The 23,367-nt window shown below is 40.3% G+C and overlaps 1 protein-coding gene across 3 annotated transcripts in view; it reads right to left on the reverse strand.

Annotated features, from left to right (window-relative positions):
- Positions 1–16,856, reverse strand: part of ncalda (neurocalcin delta a) — a 62,120-nt gene extending 45,264 nt beyond the window's left edge. The window contains exons 1-3 of one of the 3 annotated variants that reach the window (XM_005742932.2): positions 16,729–16,856; positions 14,444–14,527; positions 1,408–1,472 (exon numbers count right to left, since the gene is read on the reverse strand). The gene's annotated coding sequence lies outside the window, so the exon portion shown is untranslated. Of the gene's footprint in view, positions 1–1,407; positions 1,473–14,443; positions 14,528–15,515; positions 15,770–16,728 lie in introns of those variants that run through there. The other 2 variants (XM_005742933.2, XM_005742934.2) reach the window with 2 other exon arrangements.
- Positions 16,857–23,367: the final 6,511 nt, after the last annotated feature.

Below are 23,367 nucleotides of genomic sequence, written 5' to 3' on the forward strand. Positions count from 1 at the left end.
GTGTGTGTGTGTGTGTGTGTGTGTGTGTGTGTGTGTGTGTGTGTGTGTGTGTGTGTGTGTGTGTGTGGGTGTGTGGCTAACAACTAAGACTGAACATGTGTGGATCAAAGACCAAAGGATGCTCGGTCCATTTATCTCTTTTAATGTTAGTAACATAAAACACACACACATGCACATATTTGTCCGTGTCTTATGAGTAACTGTGTGTATGTGTAGTCACACATACACACTGTAACGGCCCTTGTTCAGAGGGAGATCTGGGGGCCTGGGAACTGTGTCAAAATCACACTGGGCTTCCTCTGGCTCATCTTGGAGTCATGGGAATCAACACTGACTAAAAACAACAGGGCTCATGCATGCCGCAGAGTGACAACTCCACATTTCACCAATTCAGACTGGACACAGCAAACCATCTTCACAAGGAAACGGAAAGAGAAATCTCTTCTTTATAATGATGTAGCTCATTTCAACAAGTGTTAGTACTGGAACATTTATATATTTTGTGGGTATCTGTGTCAATGTTCCCAGAAAGAAAAGAAAAAACCACACACACTAGGTTACTTCTACTCCCAACTGAGAATACCTGCTGCAGTTTCACATTAAAAGCTTTCAATATGGTCAAACACAAGATGACTTGTGTACCAAAGTACTCACAGAAAATACTATGTGGTAATCATAGCCTGTATAAAAGACAGACATGTCTTAAACCTGAAGTCTTTGAAGTGGTTAGCAGATGGGCGACTCCCTTGAATGTAGAAAAACTTGCTGTATTCCTCATTTTCACAATCAGATCCACCCCTCGCTTGTCACAACAGGTTTAAAAACACCTAAATCGTGATGATGAAAATGCCGGTGGCTATGTCTCTAAATTATGTACAGTCTATGGTATTTTCACTTAGCTTTTTCAGTTACACTGCTTTCACTATGGCCTTTTGACCCAAGTCAACAGGGCTTGATAAAAAAATGATCAGGGTTACACCTAGAATTATGTTCCTGGCCTGTGACCCGTAGAATCAAAATGATCAGATCTTATTTTAAAAGACTGAAAGCGCCGCAAACTGCCACTACTATCAGCACTACTTTGAAAACTGAACAATAGATTGCTCAGTAATTATGAAAACTTTTGTTTTTTTTAAAAACAGAAACCTCACTGAAGCATTAAGTTTAATAAAGCTTAATCGGCTTAGTGTGCCACGGTGTTCTTTGCCTGTTATAAAAATCTATATTTGCAGGGTTGAAATGCAGAGAAAAGGTTGGTACAAACACGAGTGAGCAATGTGTTCCTCCTGATTACCCCACAGGTTCACAGTGTACCCTGGTTTGCTTTATCACTCTTTCATGTTGGAGGTGTGATAATATTAATGTGGAAAGAAACCAGTGGCTACTGTTTTGTTTTTTTGTGCTAACCTTTAGTGTCTTCTTCTGAGCGTACAGGGTAACGTCTTGATTTTAGAGCACAGGCTTGGTCAGATCTGCAAAAAAACAGGGAAAATAGTTAAACAAAACTAAGAGTCATCAGAAGCCTATTAGCCCACCACGACACCCATTCATTAATATGATTTATTATCTGTACACCAACACTATCGTACAATCTTCTTGTGAAAATAAGGTTTTCATGTGAGTGCACATAGCTAGGTGAAAACCAAGTGCATCCCATGATTCAGCAGCTTGTAGCTTCAATAACTCAAAGTAATCTTTAGTAGGACTCTGTCAGTCTCACACTGTTGTGAAGAAATTCAGGCCCACTTTTCTTGCTTTAGTTGAGGTTTGCAGGCGCTTGTTTATGCACAGAGCTCCCGTTTTCTGGGGGGAAAATCTAATATAACTACTGTACATTTCAGAAGGAAATAGTCAAATTAACTTGAAATTATTGGAATTAAGCTTGGTCACTAGGTCTGATATATTTAGAAGAAAAAAACTGGAAGAATACCAAAGCTGAAATCTTATTTTTGAACAGCAAATCCTTCTAAATCTAAAAGTAAGGACAGGCCCAGCTGTGTGCTGATTACTTGAAAGCTGATCAACAATCTATCTGTCTAAACTGTCATTAAGCCTCCAGATTATTAAAAGAAAAATGAGAAAAGAATAGAAATTATCCTTTTTTTAAGACGTCAAAGACTGTCTGAGTACAACGTGCAATGAGGAGTGAATGGAGACTGAAAAAAATGACAATGCAGGACTTCGGTTCATTATTGTCCTTTTTACCACAGAGATGAGCCATCTTATAATAACTACCCTTCAATTCCAGGCATCGTTTTTGGACACCGAGCTGCATGACCTTCTCTTTGCAAGCGCAAAGTGTTTGTCTCAGCTTCAACAATGAGAGCTGATGCCATTAAAGCTTTTTCCTGTTGGGCGGCTGCAGGGGAAAGTGTGAGGAAAGCTACCTTCCGTGTTGCAGCGGCTGAGGGAACAGAACAGCTCCTGAGGTTCCTGTCCTCTCTCCCCAGGCTTTCTCAAACAACACAATTTTGGCACAGCACAGTGTGGTAGCCACAAACTCTGCAGGCAAACTGACAACTCTGCATGTGTGTGAGAGGGTGTTTGTGTGTCAGTGGAAGCAAAAGAGCATATTCATCATTACACAACAAAGGAAGAATTTTTCCTTTTTCTTTTTTTTACGCAGACGCACAGATTCGCTCCCTTTCTTTTCTCACATATAGCCAGAACACTAGCGCTTTGCATTACCTTATGAATTATGGAAAAATAAATTGTTTTTATTGTCAGTCATGTAGAAATGTTGAAACAGTATAACTGAATCTCCATGACTTGCTGAGCATTAGCTGTGTGTTTGCAGAGCAGCAGCAGCATGAGCCAACTATCTGTATCTACACAGGAAACATTATTGAGCTGCAGGTCACCTGTGTTTTGGCAGAGCTCAGAGCCCAGTACACAGTCACTGTAGCTACATGGCAACCGAATAGCAGAAAGTCTGGTTCACCAAATGACATGTATAAAATATAAAGCTATATCGGCTGCTTTTGAGGCTTTATTTTACAAAATAATGAGAAGTAAAATCTCACAATATGAAACTATGATGATAAGGTGCTCATAATGACAACAGTACTGCAAAACATCTATTCTGTGATACCTGATACAGTGCATTATTGGCGGTGGTGATGATGAGTGTGTGTGTTCTATAAATCTAGAATAAATCTTTCTCGAAAATAAATGTTTTAAAACCTAATCTATCAGTGTGTAAAGTCTCACTGCTTAACGCCAGTAAACTGCAGATTGCACTCAACTGAATTATTACTGATACAAGTTGATGATTCAGTGAATATCACTTCCGTCTGATGACAGTAATATGAGTGAGTTGTTGAGCATATCCTGAATATTTCTGTTGCCACGCGCTACTGTTTGTACCACTGTTAGCTGCTGTTAGCCAGAGTTAGCTGCTGTTAGCCGGAGTTAGTGAAGCTTTCTTTGAAGGGGATCTAACGTTGTTGGAATCTGACACTTAACAAATAAACTCTGATACGATGTGAAAATTTAAACAAACTATTTATCAAAGGAAAAGTTATTTTTAGGATACTCAAACCTAACATTAGCTGGTGTAACGTTAGCTAATTAGCTATTGTAACTGCCAACTAGCTGTTGCTATTGTTGGCTCGTTGTCAGTTGTCTGGAGATGATAGAGTTTCATGTCTAATCTGCTGAGAATAAGTAATGAGCCTGTTAATGCAGGTTTTTGTGTTTTAGAGCCTTGACCTTGGTTTAGGAGAAGAGGTCTGAATGTTTTTTAGCTTTAAGTGTGACATACTAATGCTGATTTTTTCAATTCAAATTTTCTTTGTAAGACCTAAAACTGACATCATATTCAAAAAAATGAATCTTTATTCAATGCAAAATGTTTGTTACATTTTATAATTTCCCCCAAAACTACATGAAGTTACATCATCTTCTCACTTTTTCCATCTGCTGCCCTCAGGGAGAAGGTACAGGTCTATACAGGCCAGAACATCCAGACTGGCCAACAGCCTGTATCCACAGGCTGTGAGGCTCCTGAACTCTCTGCCCCCCTCTCACGGACAATAACCATATCCAACTTCTTAATAGCAATGAACTGGTCTGTATTGGTGCATCATATCTTTATTCTCTTCCCCCTCCTGCCCCCCCCTTCTTTCTTAAATAGATAACTATCATATCTGATATCATATCTCACAGTACAATAATATTGAATGGGTGCATTGTTGTATTTTGTCATGTTTCTCAGGTCTTTGTCTGAATTTCTACGAACATTATTGCTAAGGATTGTCTTATTGCATTGGAGTCACACTGGGTTAAATATGTACACTTGGGTTTTAAGGGGTATTTATTATTTTCTTCTTTTTTTGGGTTGTATGGAAGCCCCAAACGCAATTTCATTGTTCTTGACAATGACAATAAATAAATACTACTACTACTACCACTTAAACAACTGAAATGAGGCCCGCTGTTGGCTTGTGGGATGATCTGATATCCTCGTGTTGGTGTTGTTCCCAGACCATCATGAAAATGTTGTTCCAGGTTCAACATTGCAAGTGACCAATCACATTGTTGTGACGTTATTCTTTTGCGCACCAAGCCATTCGTGAATTTATGAAATTCCAATGTTGCAAGGACAATATCAATTCTGCTTACTGTTTATTAAAGGGTTACGGTTAGGGTTAGGGTCAGGGTCCGTTGATCGGCGGACAGAGGCGGTTTCACGCAGCTTTAGAACAGTTTTTTGTTTTACGCCGCTTTTTCCCGAAGTCGCAAAAGTATGACATCACAACATTCTGATTGGTCACTTGCAATGTTGATCCTGGAACAACATTTAGTATGATGATCTGGGAACAACACCAACACGAGGATATCAGATCAACCTTGGCTTGTGTTCATTTGAGAGTGTTGGATAGCTTTAGCTGATTTGTCTTATTTAGCTTTGTAAACATGTCTGCGTTCAGCTAGGTAAAAGTGATTTAAGTGTCTGATTTGGTTTGTTGTTATTAATGTCTTCGCCTGTTGCTGTCAGTGTGTGCGGAACTATGTGCCTGCACCACTGTGTTTATGTTGTGTATGCATGAAATGTACTGCATCATAACTGGACATATCGGAGGCTGACCTGTTGGTCATAATTGGATATAGCTGATAATACTTGAAGTTTGCAGATTCTGGCTCATAATGGTAATATAAAAGATTGTAATCCTAATTCTAAAAAAGTTATCACATTATATAAAACTGAGAATTTGTTTTTGCAAATCCTTACATGGTGTTTTCACATGTTTAAACATTTTTTGGAATTGGGTTATGTGTGCCGTTATCTATTTTAGAAATGCTTTCAGTAAATGTATATTATTTTCCCCTGCTGCCCCTGCAAACAACTTACTTAACTTCTATTCACGTGTTCCTAATGCATAGGGACCAAAACAAAATACGTTGCCACCAGTATATATGAGTAAGAAGCAGCCAACACAATATACTGCAATATTAATACTTTATCCAAATTATAATGGGGGGAATATCTGCACCGAATTAAGATAAATCTGATCCCTCACTTGGCAATAATAGGGATTGTGACAGGAAATAAAAGTGAGATTAATGAGAAAATAAAATAATAATTATCGTTCAGTGATGATGATGGCGCAGTATCATTGCTCTACGCTGTGGGAAGAGTCGAGTGAAAGGGCCTCCGTAACAGCTCCAACTGTAACTCCAAACATGAAGTGTTGCTGCAGTGTCTTTCCCAGAATAGTTATTCAGTGGGAAGGATTTGCAGTTTGGAAGACAAATAAAGACATAGCACATCATGTGATAACACTTTTTAGTGTTGGGTAATAATATTAGGGAGCTTCTCGATAAACATCTCAAAATAGACTTGCTGATGTCAGAGAAAACATTTCTCTGATCTTTTCTGTGAAAAAAGAGACGCATAATGTAATAATATAACTTTATCACATCACCTTCCAACCAAACAGTAAGCAGGGAGAGAAAAGAGAAATAAAGATCTGAGAACACATTTGTATACAGATAACAGTCAATCCATCAAAACACATTCCCATAACAGTTCCTTCAATCCACCGACGTCTTTGAATCATGTGGCATTATTTGCCCTGGCTTTGTGAGCTCTGGTTTGGCTCAGAGCAATGTTAATAGGCCTATGAGTGAAAGCAGAACCACCAGTGTTTACGCACACTCACGTTCTCACTCTTGCTTGACCGCTCTCTTGCACACACAAACATATGTAGCACGTAGCTGTCCAGGGCTTGAGCATATTTCACACACCATTTGTGACTAAAACAAACATTAATGACCTGGTAGTTGGCCTGTCTGATGTCCGTATATGGAATGTAACTTCTGGCTCAATAACAAAGTTAGTCAGGGAAAAAGAGGAAAGCGCTGAAACAAAACTAATAATAGCATGAAAAATCCATGACGAAGGCCAGTTTTGGTTTTCAGGAGATGGTATTCAATGCCATTACATCATCACGCAGCCATTTAAGCAGGCTAATACGAGCTCACCGTAATGGGCCATTAACCGTTATAGATAGCAGTGTGGCTTTCTAATTTCATCCATTTTGGGTTTTGTGAAGTTGTTTTTTCTTTTTTCCAGTTTCTAAAAGCCTGTGATGGAGTGGCTTTTAGAACCCCCCACCCAACACACACACACACACACACACACTGTGTTTTCATATCTTTGTGGGGACATCTAATTGACATAATGCTTTAACTAGTCGCTTACCCTATGGAAAATGAATGAATAATCCTAACCCTTAGCCTGAACCTAACCGTTACCCTGACACTATAATCACATTTTGAGTTTGAAAAATGCTTTCAAACTCGTGGGGACTGGGATTTGTCCCCATAAGGTCTGTTGGTCCCCACAAATACAATAAACGTCCAATTTTTGGTCCCCACAAAGATATGTAAACACGAACACACACACACCTGCAGGTGCATGCTTTCCATCTGGAAAGTCATGAAAAGGAGGCACAAAAGAAGTAAAATAATTTAGATACAGACACACACACACACATAAGTGTGGGGAGCTAAGGTTGTCTTTGAACAAAATGTGACAACCGCAAGACCTCAGCCTTTCTCTGGTACCATGGCAACATGTTCTATGCATTTGGTAGGTGAGGGAAAGGAGCAGATTCAGGTGTAATCAGTACAACAGTCATAGGGATCAGCCACTGAAATCTCCTCTGTGTGTGTATTCAAATCAAATTCGAGCAATCGTGTTTAATGAACAGAAAGACTACGTTGCAAGGAATTTACATTTTATTAGCAGCAAGCATCCTCCCGAGCTCTATTTTTCTAATATATCTGTGAGGATAAAGCATTCTTATAAATGACCAAACATCACTGACAGCTGAACAAGAAAAGCATGTAATTGAACTTATGCATGTTTATCTGACCTGCTTTGCTTCATTTTAATGTGGTGAAGCTGAGCTCATGCTGTTTGTGCTTTTGCGCTGCGGCAGGCTGTGGTTGTGGTTTGATGGGCACAGGGATCCCAGCCATATTGAAATCAGGCAGTGAGTGGTGCACTTTATGAAAATCAATTACAAATTGCTGGCCCCAAAGCAAATCCATAGTGCAGATGAGATGGCATATGGGACACTGTTCTGGATAGATTTCTCATAGTGTTGTATTAAGGGACATGACTTGCATTTTCTGTCTCTAAAACCTTCTGTAATGATCCGTTGTACTCATTCTGAATGACAAACTTCAAATTAAACGTTTACCTTTTGTGCTTTGTCTTCAAATCTTTAAATTATCCTACCTACACAAGCAGGCGTCATGCACAGGCTGGCCCTGCACCCCAACAGTGGTGGGTACACAACATGATGCAAGTGTGCTAAACAGGAATAACCCTGCGTAGCAAACAAGATTTTAAGGACTGAATGTAAAATAAAAAATAAAATGGCATTTAAACTACATAATGCAGAGAAAGACGTAACAATGTATTGCTAATCTCCTAGGACACCAGCCCGGGCAGTGTGGGTGTCTGGACGAGACACGCTTGCTTGCTCATTCGCTCATCTGCTCAATAAAACTGGGCTGCGGCTGCAACGTGTTGTCTCCCTACCATATTTGATGTGGTACACTCCCACATGTAACCCCCTCCTCTTATTCACTCTTCCTCTCACCCTCCCATACTCGCAGCAGACCGGCTGTCATGATTTGCAGCCCACTCGTGAACGTTTACCTCATATAACTGTCGCTCCGGCAATCTTTCATCCTACTTCTCCTCTGCTGAATGCTGGGTGGCAAACTGGAGCATTATATAAAGAGAATGTGGGCTACACATGTGTGTGGATGTGTGGTTTATTCACCTGTACTAGTTACAAAACTTTCTAAAATTCATTTTAGGGTAATTAGAAATAATAAAAATAATACTGCTGAGTTCTGACCTTTTGTTTTTTGTGTGGTTCAGTTTTCCTCCAGTAGTTTTTCACAAGATTTCCTTAAGTGTTACTATGCCTACTTAAGCATCATTCAACCATTAGACAACCTCACAAACACAGGCAAACTAAGCAAAATGAAAAAAATATTTCACTCAATTAGGTGCTATTTTATTTTGTTCATACACCGCCAAATCACAACAGTCACCGCAAGGTGCTTTATATTGTAATTTACAGACCCTACAATAATAGAGAGAAAGCCTCAATAATGACACAACCGCACACGAACAAGCACTTGGTGACAGTAGAAAGGAAAAACTCCCTTTTAACAGGAAGAAACCTCCAGCAGAACCAGGCTCAGGGCGGCATAGCCATCAGCTGTGACCAGCTGAGGGGAGGAAGCCAGGACAATGACACACCAGTTCCCTTTAAATGTCTTTATTTCAGAAGACAGTTTTTGATTGTAGCACATGTGTGCATTAGAAAATGGAACATAATCTCATTCTCTATAGTCCACTATAGTCGCTACAAATCCCTCTAACTATAAGGCACATACCCTGATCTTCACACTTGTCTGCCAGTGACAGGCCTTCCAGCCACCACAGCACTCTCGATGGTGGGAAAGCCCTGCACTAATTCAGGGCATGCCCATTGACTCCTGGCCAGTCAGAGTGTGAAGCTAAAGCCTGTCAGTGAGGCTCAGCAAGTCCTCTCAGTGATGCCATCACTTCTGACAATGTGCCTGGCCTCAGCACTGCGCTGTAACTTTGTGGCTGCTAAAGTGTTACAGTAGCACGTACAGTTTTTATCAGTTCAGCTGTCAGTAACTGCCTGACTCTTATCTTGCTTTTTAGCATCACCAGTGTGGATGCCTGTCAATGGTCTTGGTTTAGCTTTGTGTAGTTTCACCTATGTAATATTCAGTGCTTCCTACATACACCTTACTTAGGCAGGTCATAGACGTAGAGTCGGCTCAAACGCTCAAAAGTTTGGTTATACTTTACGAGAACGGATGACAACAGGGCAACTTGCAAACTTGCAAAGTAGATATTTAATTTAAGGGAGGAAACACTACGAATATGCAAAAGCATTTGCTCACAAAACACGTAAGTAAGTAAGTAAGTAAAACTTTATTTATATAGCACCTTTCAAGATAAAAATCACAAAGTGCTTCACAGAAGCTAAAACCTAAACTTAAATGAATGTCGTGTTTTTAACTCCGCTCCGGACTCGTGAATCTCAACCCAGCAGCAGCGGTAACGTTTGCACGTCCTCTCCCGTTAATGCGGCAGGTAAATAATCAACTAACAGTGCATATTATGTCAGCGCGATCTGCCTTATTACAAAACCTGCCATTACTGTGCGTTTAGGTGACCATGATGAGAGAGACAGACTCTGGCTGGTGCTCGCTGGCAGTTCTCACTGCAGTCTACCGGTAGCATCTCCTTTCAGGCCAGGATAGACGAATGTCACCGCGCAGTGACTAAGTTTGTGGTCAAAGGCTTGCACCCATTTGCCACAGCAGATGGTAAGTGAATGTGTTTAATTGTAGGCAGGAACATTACTGGATATTCTTGTGTAATTGCTACAGAATAAGTTATGTTATACTTTGTTATTGCTACAGAAGAATATTTATTTTATTATTTTACATTTACAATTTTTTTTCCTGGGGACCCTGTGACACCCCATGAAGAGCCGTAGGCTGGATCTCATAAGATCTCACTGTTGGGTTTGTAAGGCCATGTTACTCCTAAATTTCTATCTCGTTCAAAGAGAAGATATAAAACAAAGTTCTAAGCTAATCGACCTTAGTGCATATCCTCATACCTCCACTCGCCATACAATTAAATTAACAGTTATTTGTGTCTGCCAAGAGGATTAAACTGTAAAGTGCTATGTCATGTCGTAAAGGGAAACGGTCTCCCTCTGCCCCACTTTAATACAACAGTCTGAAATCAGCATATACACTTACAGTAAGTATGTTTGAGAGACTGCAGCTCTATTATAGTAAACCATTTCACACTCTCAATTTCACTAAAATCTATTATTACGTTTAATGCCAACAGTGCGTATGATCTAACACAACAGACAGGCACTCAGCGCAGCGCCGCGATGACTCACAGGTCAGAGATCCGCATCGAACCAATTGGGAGGCCAGGTGTCAGCGCTGTCATCTCTGACACACAAAATTACTCTGTGACACGCACGAGAGAGAGACGTCGGGCGCCTTTCATTCTCGTAACCTCTCGAAACATAAAAGGCTGCTTTAACTGCTTTCTGTAACATGGCAACAGATGCGTTTTCACGTCAAAATCTTAAGATGATGTGAACTCCTGTACCCAAACGCTTAATTGTGTCCATTAGAGTGGTGGTTTGATTATCTGACACAAATCAAGACCTCAGTGGATGAAGGACTCCAGGATCCTTTAATGAAACTCGTTTCATTACGTTTGTCATCCAGTTCCTGTTTCTATATTGGTGTACTTCTACATGAATGTCACAGTGTTACCATACATGGGTACGTTTTGGTATTCATTCACAAACATCAGCACTCGGTTCACTGTGAGCAACACCTAGTTTCCATGTTGTGCTATGTATGCAAAGCATAAGACTGCGTGGTATTAAATAATTAGAATAAATCACCGAGCTGTTTTCTGTGCTTCATTTCAGCTGTTAACAGATTTAATTCATCTGCCTCATGCACATCTTTATTTGCAGGGAATGGCAAAGATAAAGATGGATTTATTATTGTTTTTACTGTTACAACAATCTTCATGCCACAGTGAAAAACAGAAGCAGATCCATTCAGCCTGTGATGACACAGGGGCTGTAATAAAAAAAGTCTGGCTTGCATGGTGAGGCAGTAACATCAGTCAAAGATCTCTCAGAGGGTTCTTGTAAAATTAGGTTTCGGTTTGCATCACACTGCCATCTCTGTGAGTTACTGCAGCTAGAAATCTAAATGTGACATCCTAAATACGAAGAACAGGAACAACAGAGTTTTTTTTAAAGTATTAATCAAACACTAGACTCCACCTGTGAACGCATGGGTAGGGTGCTGGGCGCAGAGCTTCACCTGACACCAGCGGACGGCACATCATGTTCTCACTTGTCACCACCGCGTCTGTGCGAACCATAAAGCAGAGTCGGAATGATCAAGTTTGATCTCAGCCGCACTCATGTGGAGCAGAGCGCAGCCACAGGAGAACAACTGCAGAGCTCTGTGTGAAGAGGGGAGAACTTGGATGCTGGGATATTGTGTGCAGGTGCTGTGCTGCTTCAAGCATATTTGATGAAGCATGTGTCTTGACATTTCTTCTTCACGGGACATCGTGGATACACTGTTTTAGCTTCAGTCTTTAGGTTTCTTGGCATGTGACTGCAGTGATCTGGGTTGTAAATCAGCGAATTGCATAATACTGCACTCAAAAGTGTTCCAGCCCTTGTGATCTCAATATTTATAAATGAGCTTCCCGCCTGTAATTTGACCTGTTTACATCCTGACAGCAATATTGAGCTCAGTGAGCTGCAGTGTAGCTGCATCCTTGGTTTAAATGAGGAATGCCAACAATCCTAGCTATCCCTCCTGGGAAAACCGAAGGACAAGCGCAGACATTGTTTCCCACACTGTGCTCATCATGTTAGAGAAAACGAGCCAAAGAAAATCAAACGACCAGCTCACAAGTGTTACCATGCTGTCATAGCTGGCTGGATTTCTACATGTCAGTTGCCCATCACAGAGAGCATGTCTACTCTTCTCATCCTGCATGCTACATACATATTTTTTTTATTTCTAGTAATGTGTATATGATTTTAATTTGTGTATGATCAACTGCCAAATACAAAAAATACATCACATATATTTTTTACTGTATCTTAAAAATAAAAATGACAAGTAAGAGGGGGAAGGAACAGCTAACGAGAGGTTCCAACTCAGACACCACTGATAATGAAAGTGCAAGCAGGGAGTGACTAGGCAGCTAACAATGAAGTGCAGTACATGCAACCGAATTGGCACAATGGGAATGCTAAGTTGCTGTGTGTACAGACAATGTTGCCTATACACTGTAAGTTGCACTAAAGTTATTACAAGGCACCAGCATGTTGGGTCATGAATTAATATTGTACAAAAAAGTGTCTGTGGCCCAACCATGAGCTGCTACAACCAACTAAAAGCGCTGTTAAGACTATTGCTGGTGGAAAAGTTAGTCTAGGGCTCCATTGCCTTTTGTTTTGATATTCATCATCTTTTAACAGCCTTTGGGTTTACAGGGTGCTTTCGTCTCATGAACTTTCTGTTAGAGTGCAAACACTTAACAGAAATTCATACCAACACCCAGTAAACCTAGCATGGGAAATAGGTTACACTGCATGCTCTGAGACCACACTGTCAACCACGATGCTGCTCAACGGTTTTCTACTAACAGACGCGAGCTGTCACTATATGAAAGTACAATAAAACAATAGGATATAGATGTATATAGATCTTTGCCTGTCCACATCTTATTCAATAAGCAGATCCTATCAATGCTTGAACATCTGGTTGGGGTAGGAGCCTGTCGATGAGGGTCTACTATTCTTTCTCCTTATGAAGCTGGAGCCTCTTTAACTGATACTATAAATAATGAGGTTTTGCCAGCTTTAAAAAAAGACATTGTTGGAAAAAGGAGCTGCCTGAATCACTGCTCAGTTACACACAAGCACAGCAAACTTAATGCGGTTCTGAAAAATAATATGAAATAATATATCCCTAACTGAAGCTCCATTCAAAATTTACCAGTGAACTTTCTGCTTCGACATGTTTTCATTTGTAAATCACTCAAACATGGATGATTGGCCTTTAAGGACACTCCAGGCAACCAAGAGGTGTGGGCATGACTTTCTACAAACCCAATTTAAGGAAACGGGTGTTTGATATGCTTATAATGTCAGAATACAGCTGCACAGCACACTATTTTCATATTATTTCACTAGAAATATATAGAATTACTAAAGCAAATCAATTCACAACAACGTTGGCTGCGGTATTTAATTCAATGACCTGGACAGAGGAGCATCACTGTGGATCTGCTGTGGCAGGAAGCTTTGAACAGCAGTCCACCTGCTCGCTTTGACAGTGGTCAGTTTTCAGTCAACCCTACTATCAGGGAACTGTGATCACATCTCTGCAAGAGCACTGTAAAGTTATAACAAAAACTATCATGTTGTCTCATTATGTTTCTTGCAACATTTCTCTCTTATGTAGCCCACCTACCCATTTAAAAAACAAATGCAATACCACAGCTATAAGCAGAGCGTGTGGTACAGTGCTTGTGTCCCTTTCACTACACAGAGCGAAGGACTTTGGTATGCAACCCACTGAGATGAGTTTGTATGCAGTCCTCCAAAAAACCCCAACAATATGCAGCCAAGCGTAGACGATGTTGTGCGAAGGTCAAACGCCGATTGGCTGAAAAGTTGTCTAGAACAGGAAAGAGACACCTCCTTCACCACAAAGGGAAACAGGTGTGAAAAAATAATGAACGATCAAAATAGCAGCGTGAGAAGAACAGTGCTGCAGCAGACTGTTTGAATTGTTTCTAGCAAATCTTTTTTACAACACATATATAAAAGCAACACTACAACCATTAACTTGGTAAGATAAGTGTGGCATTGAGTCTTAGTTGGTTTTCTAGTAAAGGGGCGATTTGAGTTCGAATCCCAGCACTACCCTCCTCTTAGGGGACGAATGGTGTCCACCATGAAGCTACCACACTGGTGCTACCAGCTGTGGAGACCCCGTGTTGCTTGTTTTGGTATGACGGTTAAATACGTCATTCGTTTTCTTCCGCTTATCCAATTCAGAGGGGCGGGGGATCTTCTTATAGGGGGGCTGGATCCTATGAAACATCAAGTGTTTGTTCTTTTTGGGCTTATAATGTGCTTGTGCTCCCTAGAAATTCATACGTAGTCAGCCTCGTATGCATTTCTTTAGACTGTGGCAGGAAACACATTCCAGCCAAAGCTCTGAGACAACACGGTCAATCACTTTGAACCCAAATCAGGTAAGTAATGAAAAGGATGCCACTCACCAAGGTGAGCTTTCTACTTCTGGTAGATGAATTTATGCTGGTAGTCCTTATCCACCAATAACTTTATCTGAAAGTTACCAGCACCTGAGGAAAGACATAGAAAATATAATTTTTAAACTTCAATTTAATAGCAGGACGACTTTACCAGTAGAACAGCAGCTGTTTATATGAAGCTTATGTGTGAGTTCTATTAGGAAGATCTGTAATCAGTCATCTGCCTGCTTTCCTGGGTGTTAGGCTGCTTTTCTGCTCTTTACATCACTACCACTTTCCCACGCTTTCAATCTCAGTACAGACTTTATTACTCTAGTCCAATCATTTTCTTGTCTGCCTCCTTTGAGCCAATCAGCCTCCACTTTGCATGCAACCCACCTCCTCTTCATCTCCACCTCACCGACACCTCAGCCAGAGCTCCATCAAAGCCTCAGTTCATCTTCACCACCAGCGCTGCCTGTACTGACTCTTGTCATAGACTTCACTTGATTAAAGCTGCTCAGTTGCAAGTTGCCATTTTCACTATTGTACATTGTAACACTTTGAACCAGAGAACTTTACACTGTACCCATTCATACACAAAGAACCATGCGGTGCGTTGCCCACTAAAACAGAAGACGCTGCGGACTAAACACTGCACAATCCTAAGAAAAATACAAAGGAGACCTATCATGCTCATCTTCAACACTATTTGTGTACTATTGGACTCAACCAGAGCAGCTTTACAATATTCACAGTTCAAAATCACCGCTGTCTAAAACAAGTAGCTTTACCTTCTCTCCCTTCAAAGCCACCCAGCATTCTTGTGATTGGCCGCACCGCTCAAACAACGAATTTGAGCAAAAGGTGGATGGGTGCCTGCGCTGTGTGCATGAGAGGACTGTATCAACAGGTCCACTCTCAACTGTCATCACACACAATGTCTCACTTTTAGGCTTACAGACTCGTTATTTGAAACCTTGTCGATAGTTAATATGAGCATCATCACTGCCCCATATCTCCAGTATATATATTTCACTTTGAGCAAGTCATGCGCTTCATCACATGCTGTCATATAAAAAACAGAAAGATCACTTACACTTGAGTAATATCTTACACTGTTAAAGCATCCTCATATTTATCCTCAAATATTCCAGGCCTGACCAGAGGGCACGTCTTTCTTCATAAAAACTTCTCCCGCAGTCTAACGATCCGCCTCCTTTCTCAGATGTCTCTCAACACATGTAAAAAACTAAAGACAGATGGTGTCCTTGTGATAGATCTGCACCTACCAGGGCTGTGGACTGTTCACTGTTACATGTATCTATCTTACTGCTGTCATATTTTCATACAACACCAGAAGGGAATTCAAAATGATCCAATACATCAGAAAGACTTCTTTACGTTTCTAGATAGGGGAAAAAATAAAACAATAAAAAAATAAATAAAGCGTTTTTCACTCTTAACACAAAACCCCAGCTTGTCAGTGCTCTCTGGTGGTCAAACTCAGATGATGGTGCCTGTTCTTAGGGGCAGTTTGCTATGTCTGTCACTCCTGCGGTCGCTTTTTAAAGCCTGGCGTTCAGATCTGATATAATATGTCTGAATGAGCACGGCTGATTTATCGGCGGTGCCTGTCATCAGAGATATGTGATGCATACAGACTAAACAGAGTTAAGGTTTGTTTACTCTTCACCTGTGTGATAAGGAGCCGGCTGTATCTCGGCCACCAGGAAAAATCTCTCCAAGGCAGATAAATGTGGGCGTGTACATCCACTTCAGTTCATATGTAATGAAATGATCATGGGCCCGAGTAAAACAGGAGGCGATGCCTGCCCCCCTTCAAATCACAGCTTAAGACTCCTTTAGGACAGAGTTGTGATGCTGAGTGAAGGTTTTCAAAGCCTGATCGCCAACAAACACAAATTCAATTCAGCTTAAATCCTCCTGAGCTTTCTTTCTCCAAGCAAACAGTCCGAGTTTGAATCCGCCTACAGCCCGTAAACACGAGCAAATCGGAACAGTATGCTAACTAATGTTAACAGGCCAGAAAGGACAAATGTAATAACAGATGAGTTACGTTAGTTTCTGCTATTAAAACCTCATATTACCCAGCTGTGCTCGGATACAGGACGCGGGTACGTGCTGAGCAAACCTGCAGCACAACAGCAAAAAGTAGACCGCTGTAGACCACACGAGTGAGTCGCTTTATGTTTGTGCTCGGCAGTCATTTACCACAGCCATTTGCGAGGGAACAAAAGAGCTACACATGCTATCAAATAGGGACAAACAACTTCACAGCGGTCACTCACCACTATGTTACAGTACACCCGGGGCTGGCCTCTTCGTCTGCCGGCTAACCTGAGAGCCCAAACCGCTCAGACACAGGAACACATGTAGCCCCCAACAAGTGTCAGCGAGCGCGGAGTCAGAGCAAAGATAGCATAGAAAAGATGTGCTGCCCAGGAGAGAGAAACTGTTATACAAATGGTCTATTGCGAGGCATTTCCCTGCATTAAAGTGTGAATGTAATCATTAGAAACTAAAAAAATCATTTTTTGTTTTGTTCAAACAAAACATATTTTCTTTGCAACACACGAAAGGCGTGTCTGTGCAAATTTTGCGGTACCAAGAAAAAGAGCGGAGTGAGACCTCTGTTTTTTTCTTCCGCTTTAGCCACCGCGAATCAAATTACATTGTAATGACTTTGTACTTGACTCTGGCGCCATCTAGTGGACAACTAGACAATAGGGCGTTTTTTTGGTGGTGTCCCCAAGAAGTGATTTTCGATGTTTCTCTCTTTCTCTCTCTCTCTCTCCCTCTGTGTGTGTTTTAATGTTTAATACATTTACTTATATTGGTAAGTAGACTGTAGTAAATAGGATATATGAAGGGTAATATATAAAATAAAGACATGACCAGTTCTGCAAGTTTTTTTTGTGACTGCGTTATTGTACTGACCTCATAATCATTATAGTACTTTTTGGTCCCTTGTTGTGTTTATATGACTGCCATGTTGGATTTGTCTCTGTTTTTGATACCTTCTTTGCCAGATCTCGCTTAAAAATACAATTTTAATGTGAATAAGACTTTTTACTCAGATGGATGTACACAAGTCACTTTGCTAAAACAGATTGCAGCTTCTACCTTGTGGGAGGAATGTTCTTTCTGCCTCAAAATGATATCATTCATGAGCGATATGTTTGACATATTTCTGACAGATTATAGTCCAATAAGTCATTTATATTAGTTTAAATTCCTGCAATCATTTTTTTTTTGGCAAATACCAGAAATCTAATTTTTGCAGACGATCATTTTTGGCATGACTGTGTTCCTAACTCAAATAAATTGAAATAAATAAATAAATAAATAAATAAACACAAATAAAAATATCTTCAGATCATGCACTAAAAATATTGATCTCTTGAGAAAAAATAATGCATTGTAACAGATTTATCTAATTTACTTCTAAGTACTTTGTCACTCTAGTTTATTACAGTTTTCAGGTATCTGTACTGGAAAAAAACACGAGAGATAACTTCAGACAGAGATGAAATAAGATGTAAGACAGAACTGGATAGAAGAAGAAGAAGAAGAAGAAGAAGAAGAAGAAGAAGAAGAAGAAGAAGAAGCGAGGTTTCATTTAAAGGCTCAATGGGCTTTGTTAAAATGTAAAGTGTCCTCATACCAGATCTGTATCTGATGTGATTTTTCATATTGTGTAACGTCCTTCAAAACAAAACTGATGCATGCAACCTTGTGTCATTCAAAGGTTGCATGCAAACACTCAGTATTTTAGAGCAGGGTAAACAGTTTAACTTGTCGTACTGTGAAGAAATCAAAGCAATGTGTTGGACTGGAGTAGAGCGGCTGTGGTGTTCCTGGTTAGTTAGATTACATCAAGTGTAGCAGAGATGAATTTGAATTTAAGCTGATGATACAGAGATTCAACCACTGAATTCTACATTCATACCAACAGCGTGGCCTAGTGGGGAATGGAAATCAGCTAAATAGCGTGTGAACTCATGGGTTAAATCTAGTTGAATACAGTTGTGTAAAACCATTCCAAGAGCAGTAAACCTCAGCACTGATCAGCCACTAACTGATCTTCAGCTTCTTCCACCTGCTCAATCCCACTTTAACACCTGCCTGCACTTATTCTTCTGCTTAGGTGTAGAGGCAAAGTCAAACCTGGTCATGATATTATAATCTAGCATGGCTTTCAGTTAGCTTTTCACAAAAATCCAAAGAACACTACTACTTTTGACCTTCTTTAAGCACATTTCAGAGCCTGTGCTTTTTCACTTATACCTGACTAAAGACGTTGAGTAAATACTTTGACTTTTACTGGAGGTTTTACAAAATGTATTTATTTATTTTAACACATATGTACACATCCTAAAAACCCCAGCACATCCACACCAACAAAAGAAAATTTTGTTGTCTATTCTCATTTAATAGGAAGACTATCCCATCAATACTTGAACATTTGGTTAGTGCAGGAGTGTCAGTGAAGATCATGGATGGATAACCTTTACTTAAGCAGCCTCAGAGAGTGAGTTATACTTATGCTTTTGAACTCAGGAGGTAGAGCAGGTGAGCTGCTAATTGGAAGGTTGCTGGTTGGATCCCTGGTTGCTCCAGTCTGCATGTCAGAGAGTATCCCTGGACAAGATATTGAACCCTAAGTTGCTTCCTGGTGCATTCATCATAGTGTGAATGTTAGAGAGAAAACACTTCGTTTTAGGGGGGAAAAAAGGTGCTTTTGTGAATGAGGCATGTTGTATAAAGCACTCTGAGTGCTCCAGTAGAATAGAAACATGCTATATAAGAACCAGACCATTTACTATTTTATCATTTCAAAATACAGCTGCACAGCATACTAGGACTACTGTGATGTTTCAGTAAAATGATATGAAATTAGTAAAGCTAATGAAGTCAGAACAGCTGGAAACTAGCTCTTCTTCTAAGAAAACAGAGGCTGACTCTTTGCTGTTACTTAAAGGGTTTTTAGTATGTTTAGTGTAGGTTTCTGCAGTATTCAGTGACCCAAGCAGAGGAGCATCAGTGTGGAACCAAAAGCGGGGTCCAACAGTGCTGGTTTGCCTGTTTGCTTGAACAGAACGCCTACAAAGGACAGGGGCCGTGTTATCTGGAGCCACAGTCAGTTCAGTTCTTCCGTTTGTTAACCAACAGTGAGCTGAGGTTTATACAAAGATGCACCACCAGGTGGCGATCAAGTGCTGCACTCCATATTCATGTGGTCCTGTGTCTCTCTCTACCTTAGAAAAGGCGCCAAAATAAAACCCTGCGATTCAGATCATTTTAGCCACAAAAGATACTGCTCTTTGCAAGAGGTTACTTTTTTTTTTCAGAATTACTGATTATACTACAAACAAGTGTTGTTTAATTTGAGAAAGACAAAACATCTACAATAGTTTTCTGAATTTTTGAACTACAAACCAAAGTCAGCTATTTGCTATTTCGAGCTTCTCAAATCCAAACATTTAATGCTTTTCTTACAGGCGTCTGTAAACTAAATACATCTGTGTAGTGCTGGTCAGACACCCAAAGCTCAGAAATTCTACATTTTACAATATTTGCTACAACTAACCAAAATAATAACCACAAAAAAATAAAGAAAATTATATTTTTCGAATTTAATCATCTAAAACAAAGGCAAGAAAAGTTTTTCAGTGGACTCTCGGATACTGTTAACATTTCACGAGTCTCCAGGAAGTTACCCTGCATAACCTCTGCTTCTGTTTAGCTGTAAATAAATCACGGCTATCATTAATCTCAGCCAAACTCCACTGGATCCCAAACGAGATTTATCACTGCCGCGACTAGTATTTTTCCAACTCATGCACTTGCATCAGTCGGATCTGTCCATAAATCTACTCTCACTTTAATGAGCGGAGAGGTAATCAACACCAAGTGATGCCAGGCGTGGTAATAAATTCTGCAGGAATACTAATTGGGGTTTTGAAGGGTCAGAGGACTGTGCCTCCAACATAAAGCACTTTGTCACATGCTTCTCACATTCTGCTTCTCATCTTATGCACCAGTGGTTGCTTTATTAAAAGCTCTGGATGTCTGAATGATAGATTTTGGAAAATATGCATTGTATTTCCTATATATGAACTGATCTTATCTGTCATGTGAAAACCGCAGCAGCCAGTTATCAGGGAACATACTGTCTGTGCCACTCATTGTTAGACTTAATTGAAACATTGTTTTGGGGTCTGTCTCTGTCTGGTGTGGTGTGGAGGAGAAAACGCAAAAAAAATAAAATAAAATAAAATATTGAATCAGTCACTTTGTCTATTGTCCAAATCCACTTTTTGTTCTGCTCAGTCTTAATTACTGTTAATCACAATTAACTGTCCAACCCCCACCCCCAAAAAAGTAGATCGAGGGCCAAATAACAATTCTTCACTAGAACAAAACCCACCGAACGAAGGCGGAGAATTCTGTGAGAAAGAAAGCCTAGTGATCAGAGGAGGAGCGTGAAAATGGCCTAAAAACAAAAGAACGTGTCCAGAGGGGAGGATTACATTTATCAGGACCGCAGAGCCGCCACGCAGACAGAGACGGGATCAGAGAGGGATAACTCGCAGAAAGCAGGCTTAGAGAAAGGGAGAGAAAACCGGGGAGCGGCCTGAATAATAAAGGAGTAAATGCGTGACACGACACACACACACACACACACACACAAACAAACACACACGTGCAAAAAAAAGAAGAAGTTTTTAATTATTTGGGCTGTATTTTGGGACATGAAATTGCTAATTGTGTCAACAGTGATTCCGTAAAATTGTTATCTCCCGAAAAGATTTGCTCATGCCTTTTACGCCGTGCAGCATTTTTAAATGAATTAATTAGGCGATCACAGTAATTACTGTTTATATTGTTGTTAATGAGCCCAAAGGCAAGCGAGCTGCACTCATCCAAATTACACTCATGAGGCACGGAGCCAAGAAAAGGTCCAAACTAGAGTGCCGCATGTTAAACATTCCCCGAGTCTTCCTGGCAAAGCGATAACCGGGAGCGCGCCGAAATTACACTCTAACCTCACATTTCCTTGTGACCAAACATCTTCCTCATTAACATGTGTAATTAGTTTTGAGGCTCTAATAAAAATTACAGATTTTAACTCTACCCTCTGTCTCCCCCTCCAAAAAAAAGCACTAGTGATCTGATATCACCTGCTGTTTAATATGCATACAAAGCAGCCCCGTCAGATCACAATCACTCTGTCATTTCACTTTATTATGTTCACTCATTCTTTTCTTTTTTTAAATTTCTCCTTCCTGTCTGTCAAATTTGCTCTGACATTTACTGGCTGCATTTTACCCGTGCTGTATTTCTGCAGCTACCTGAAGCACAATAGCTGAGCGTTCTAACAGAAAGGTCTTATTGTAAATATGATAATTCCATCAGGTGCTGTAATCAGGTTTGTGAGTGACACACACTGACAGCTGTCTGAAGAATTTTTTTTGTCCCTTTGTTTTTTGTTTATTTAAAGAAAATGTCAGAGCAGCTGAGTTTATACTGCAGTAGAGGGGCACATCTTCAACTCGCAGGCTAATTTTGTGCTGCACGTTTTCACTTGTGACACAGAAGTGAAAGCAGATGTTTGTGAAAGCAGCAGTATGAGTTAATCATTTATATATTTGTCTATCTCTATCTGGATCCGGATGTCTTCTGTGTTGGCACACATGTTGTGTGCTGCTATTTTAGCTGCTGGGTAATTTGAGAGCATGGACATGGTGACGTGGGCAACAACAAAGCTAATTTAGCAAGTCTTCTCAATCCCTTTTTTGGGGTCATACTCAATAATAAAGGAAATTAAAGAATAATAAAACAAGGAAACACTGTAAATATAAACATGTTAATATACGGCACCACTCCTCCCAATATATTAGAAACAAGAAGAACTCAGAGAGCACAAACCTCCAGCAAAGCAGCTCTCAGTGTTAGCAGGATTTACTTTTAAGGGAATAGATATGATAAATGGACTATGTGAATTATAATGTGATAGTTAGAATTGCCATATACCAGTATCATCATTAGGACCAAAGGAAGTAGAATTTTAAACATGGTTTCAAAGTGAAAAGACGTTTTATAAAAGCTTGACGTATTCGACCTTGAAGGAGTCAGAGGTCCAAAGTAACGTGATATTTAAAATCCCCATATATCATTCTCTCTCGCTATATATGCTGTCAATACAAACAACGGCAAAATACTTTTGAGTAACTGTGTGAGGTCAGAGGCCAGATATGACATGATTTGACACGGCCCCTATAAGAAATAGGCAAAACAGAATGGATGGATGGCATCGCGGAGTTCAAGCGTAAGGAGGATGCAGCTCGGTGTAATAAAAGACAAAGAAAAACCCTGTTTAGCTACACTTACAGTGCTATAAATTATTACAAATGAATCTCTAATAATCAGTGTAATTATTTTTCCCATTAACTGACCTGTCGATATACTGACCAGCTGTTTAGCCTCACATGAATCAGTGCCCTGCTGACAGTGTTAGTGCAGGTTGTGTGAAAATGAAACAGAGAGACAGAGGAGATGTTGCACCTGTGTGTCTGGAGGGTGGGGGTCATCCAGTGCTGATGAAGTCTCCCTGCCTCCTGCTGCAAAAGAACAAGAAAAAGATTTCACTGTTGCCTTGGCAACCATCACGCTTCCCCCCTGCCAGGCGCACACAAATGCACACAAGAACCAAATAAATGAATAAATAATGACACAAAAAGAAAACAAAAGTGCACGCACGCACGCACGCACGCACGCACACACACACACACACACACACACACACACACACACACAATCAAGACAGCAGCAACCTTGAACTACTAAGTCATACCTCTGAACTTCTGTACTTGATGGCAGCACTAACAACACTTATGAATAGAAAAAGAGCCCCCTCCAGCCCC

The sequence above is a fragment of the Pundamilia nyererei genome, unplaced genomic scaffold, assembly GCF_000239375.1.
Source record: "Pundamilia nyererei isolate P.nyererei 1_Seehausen unplaced genomic scaffold, PunNye1.0 scaffold00125, whole genome shotgun sequence".
In the NCBI taxonomy this organism is placed as follows: domain Eukaryota; kingdom Metazoa; phylum Chordata; class Actinopteri; order Cichliformes; family Cichlidae; genus Pundamilia; species Pundamilia nyererei.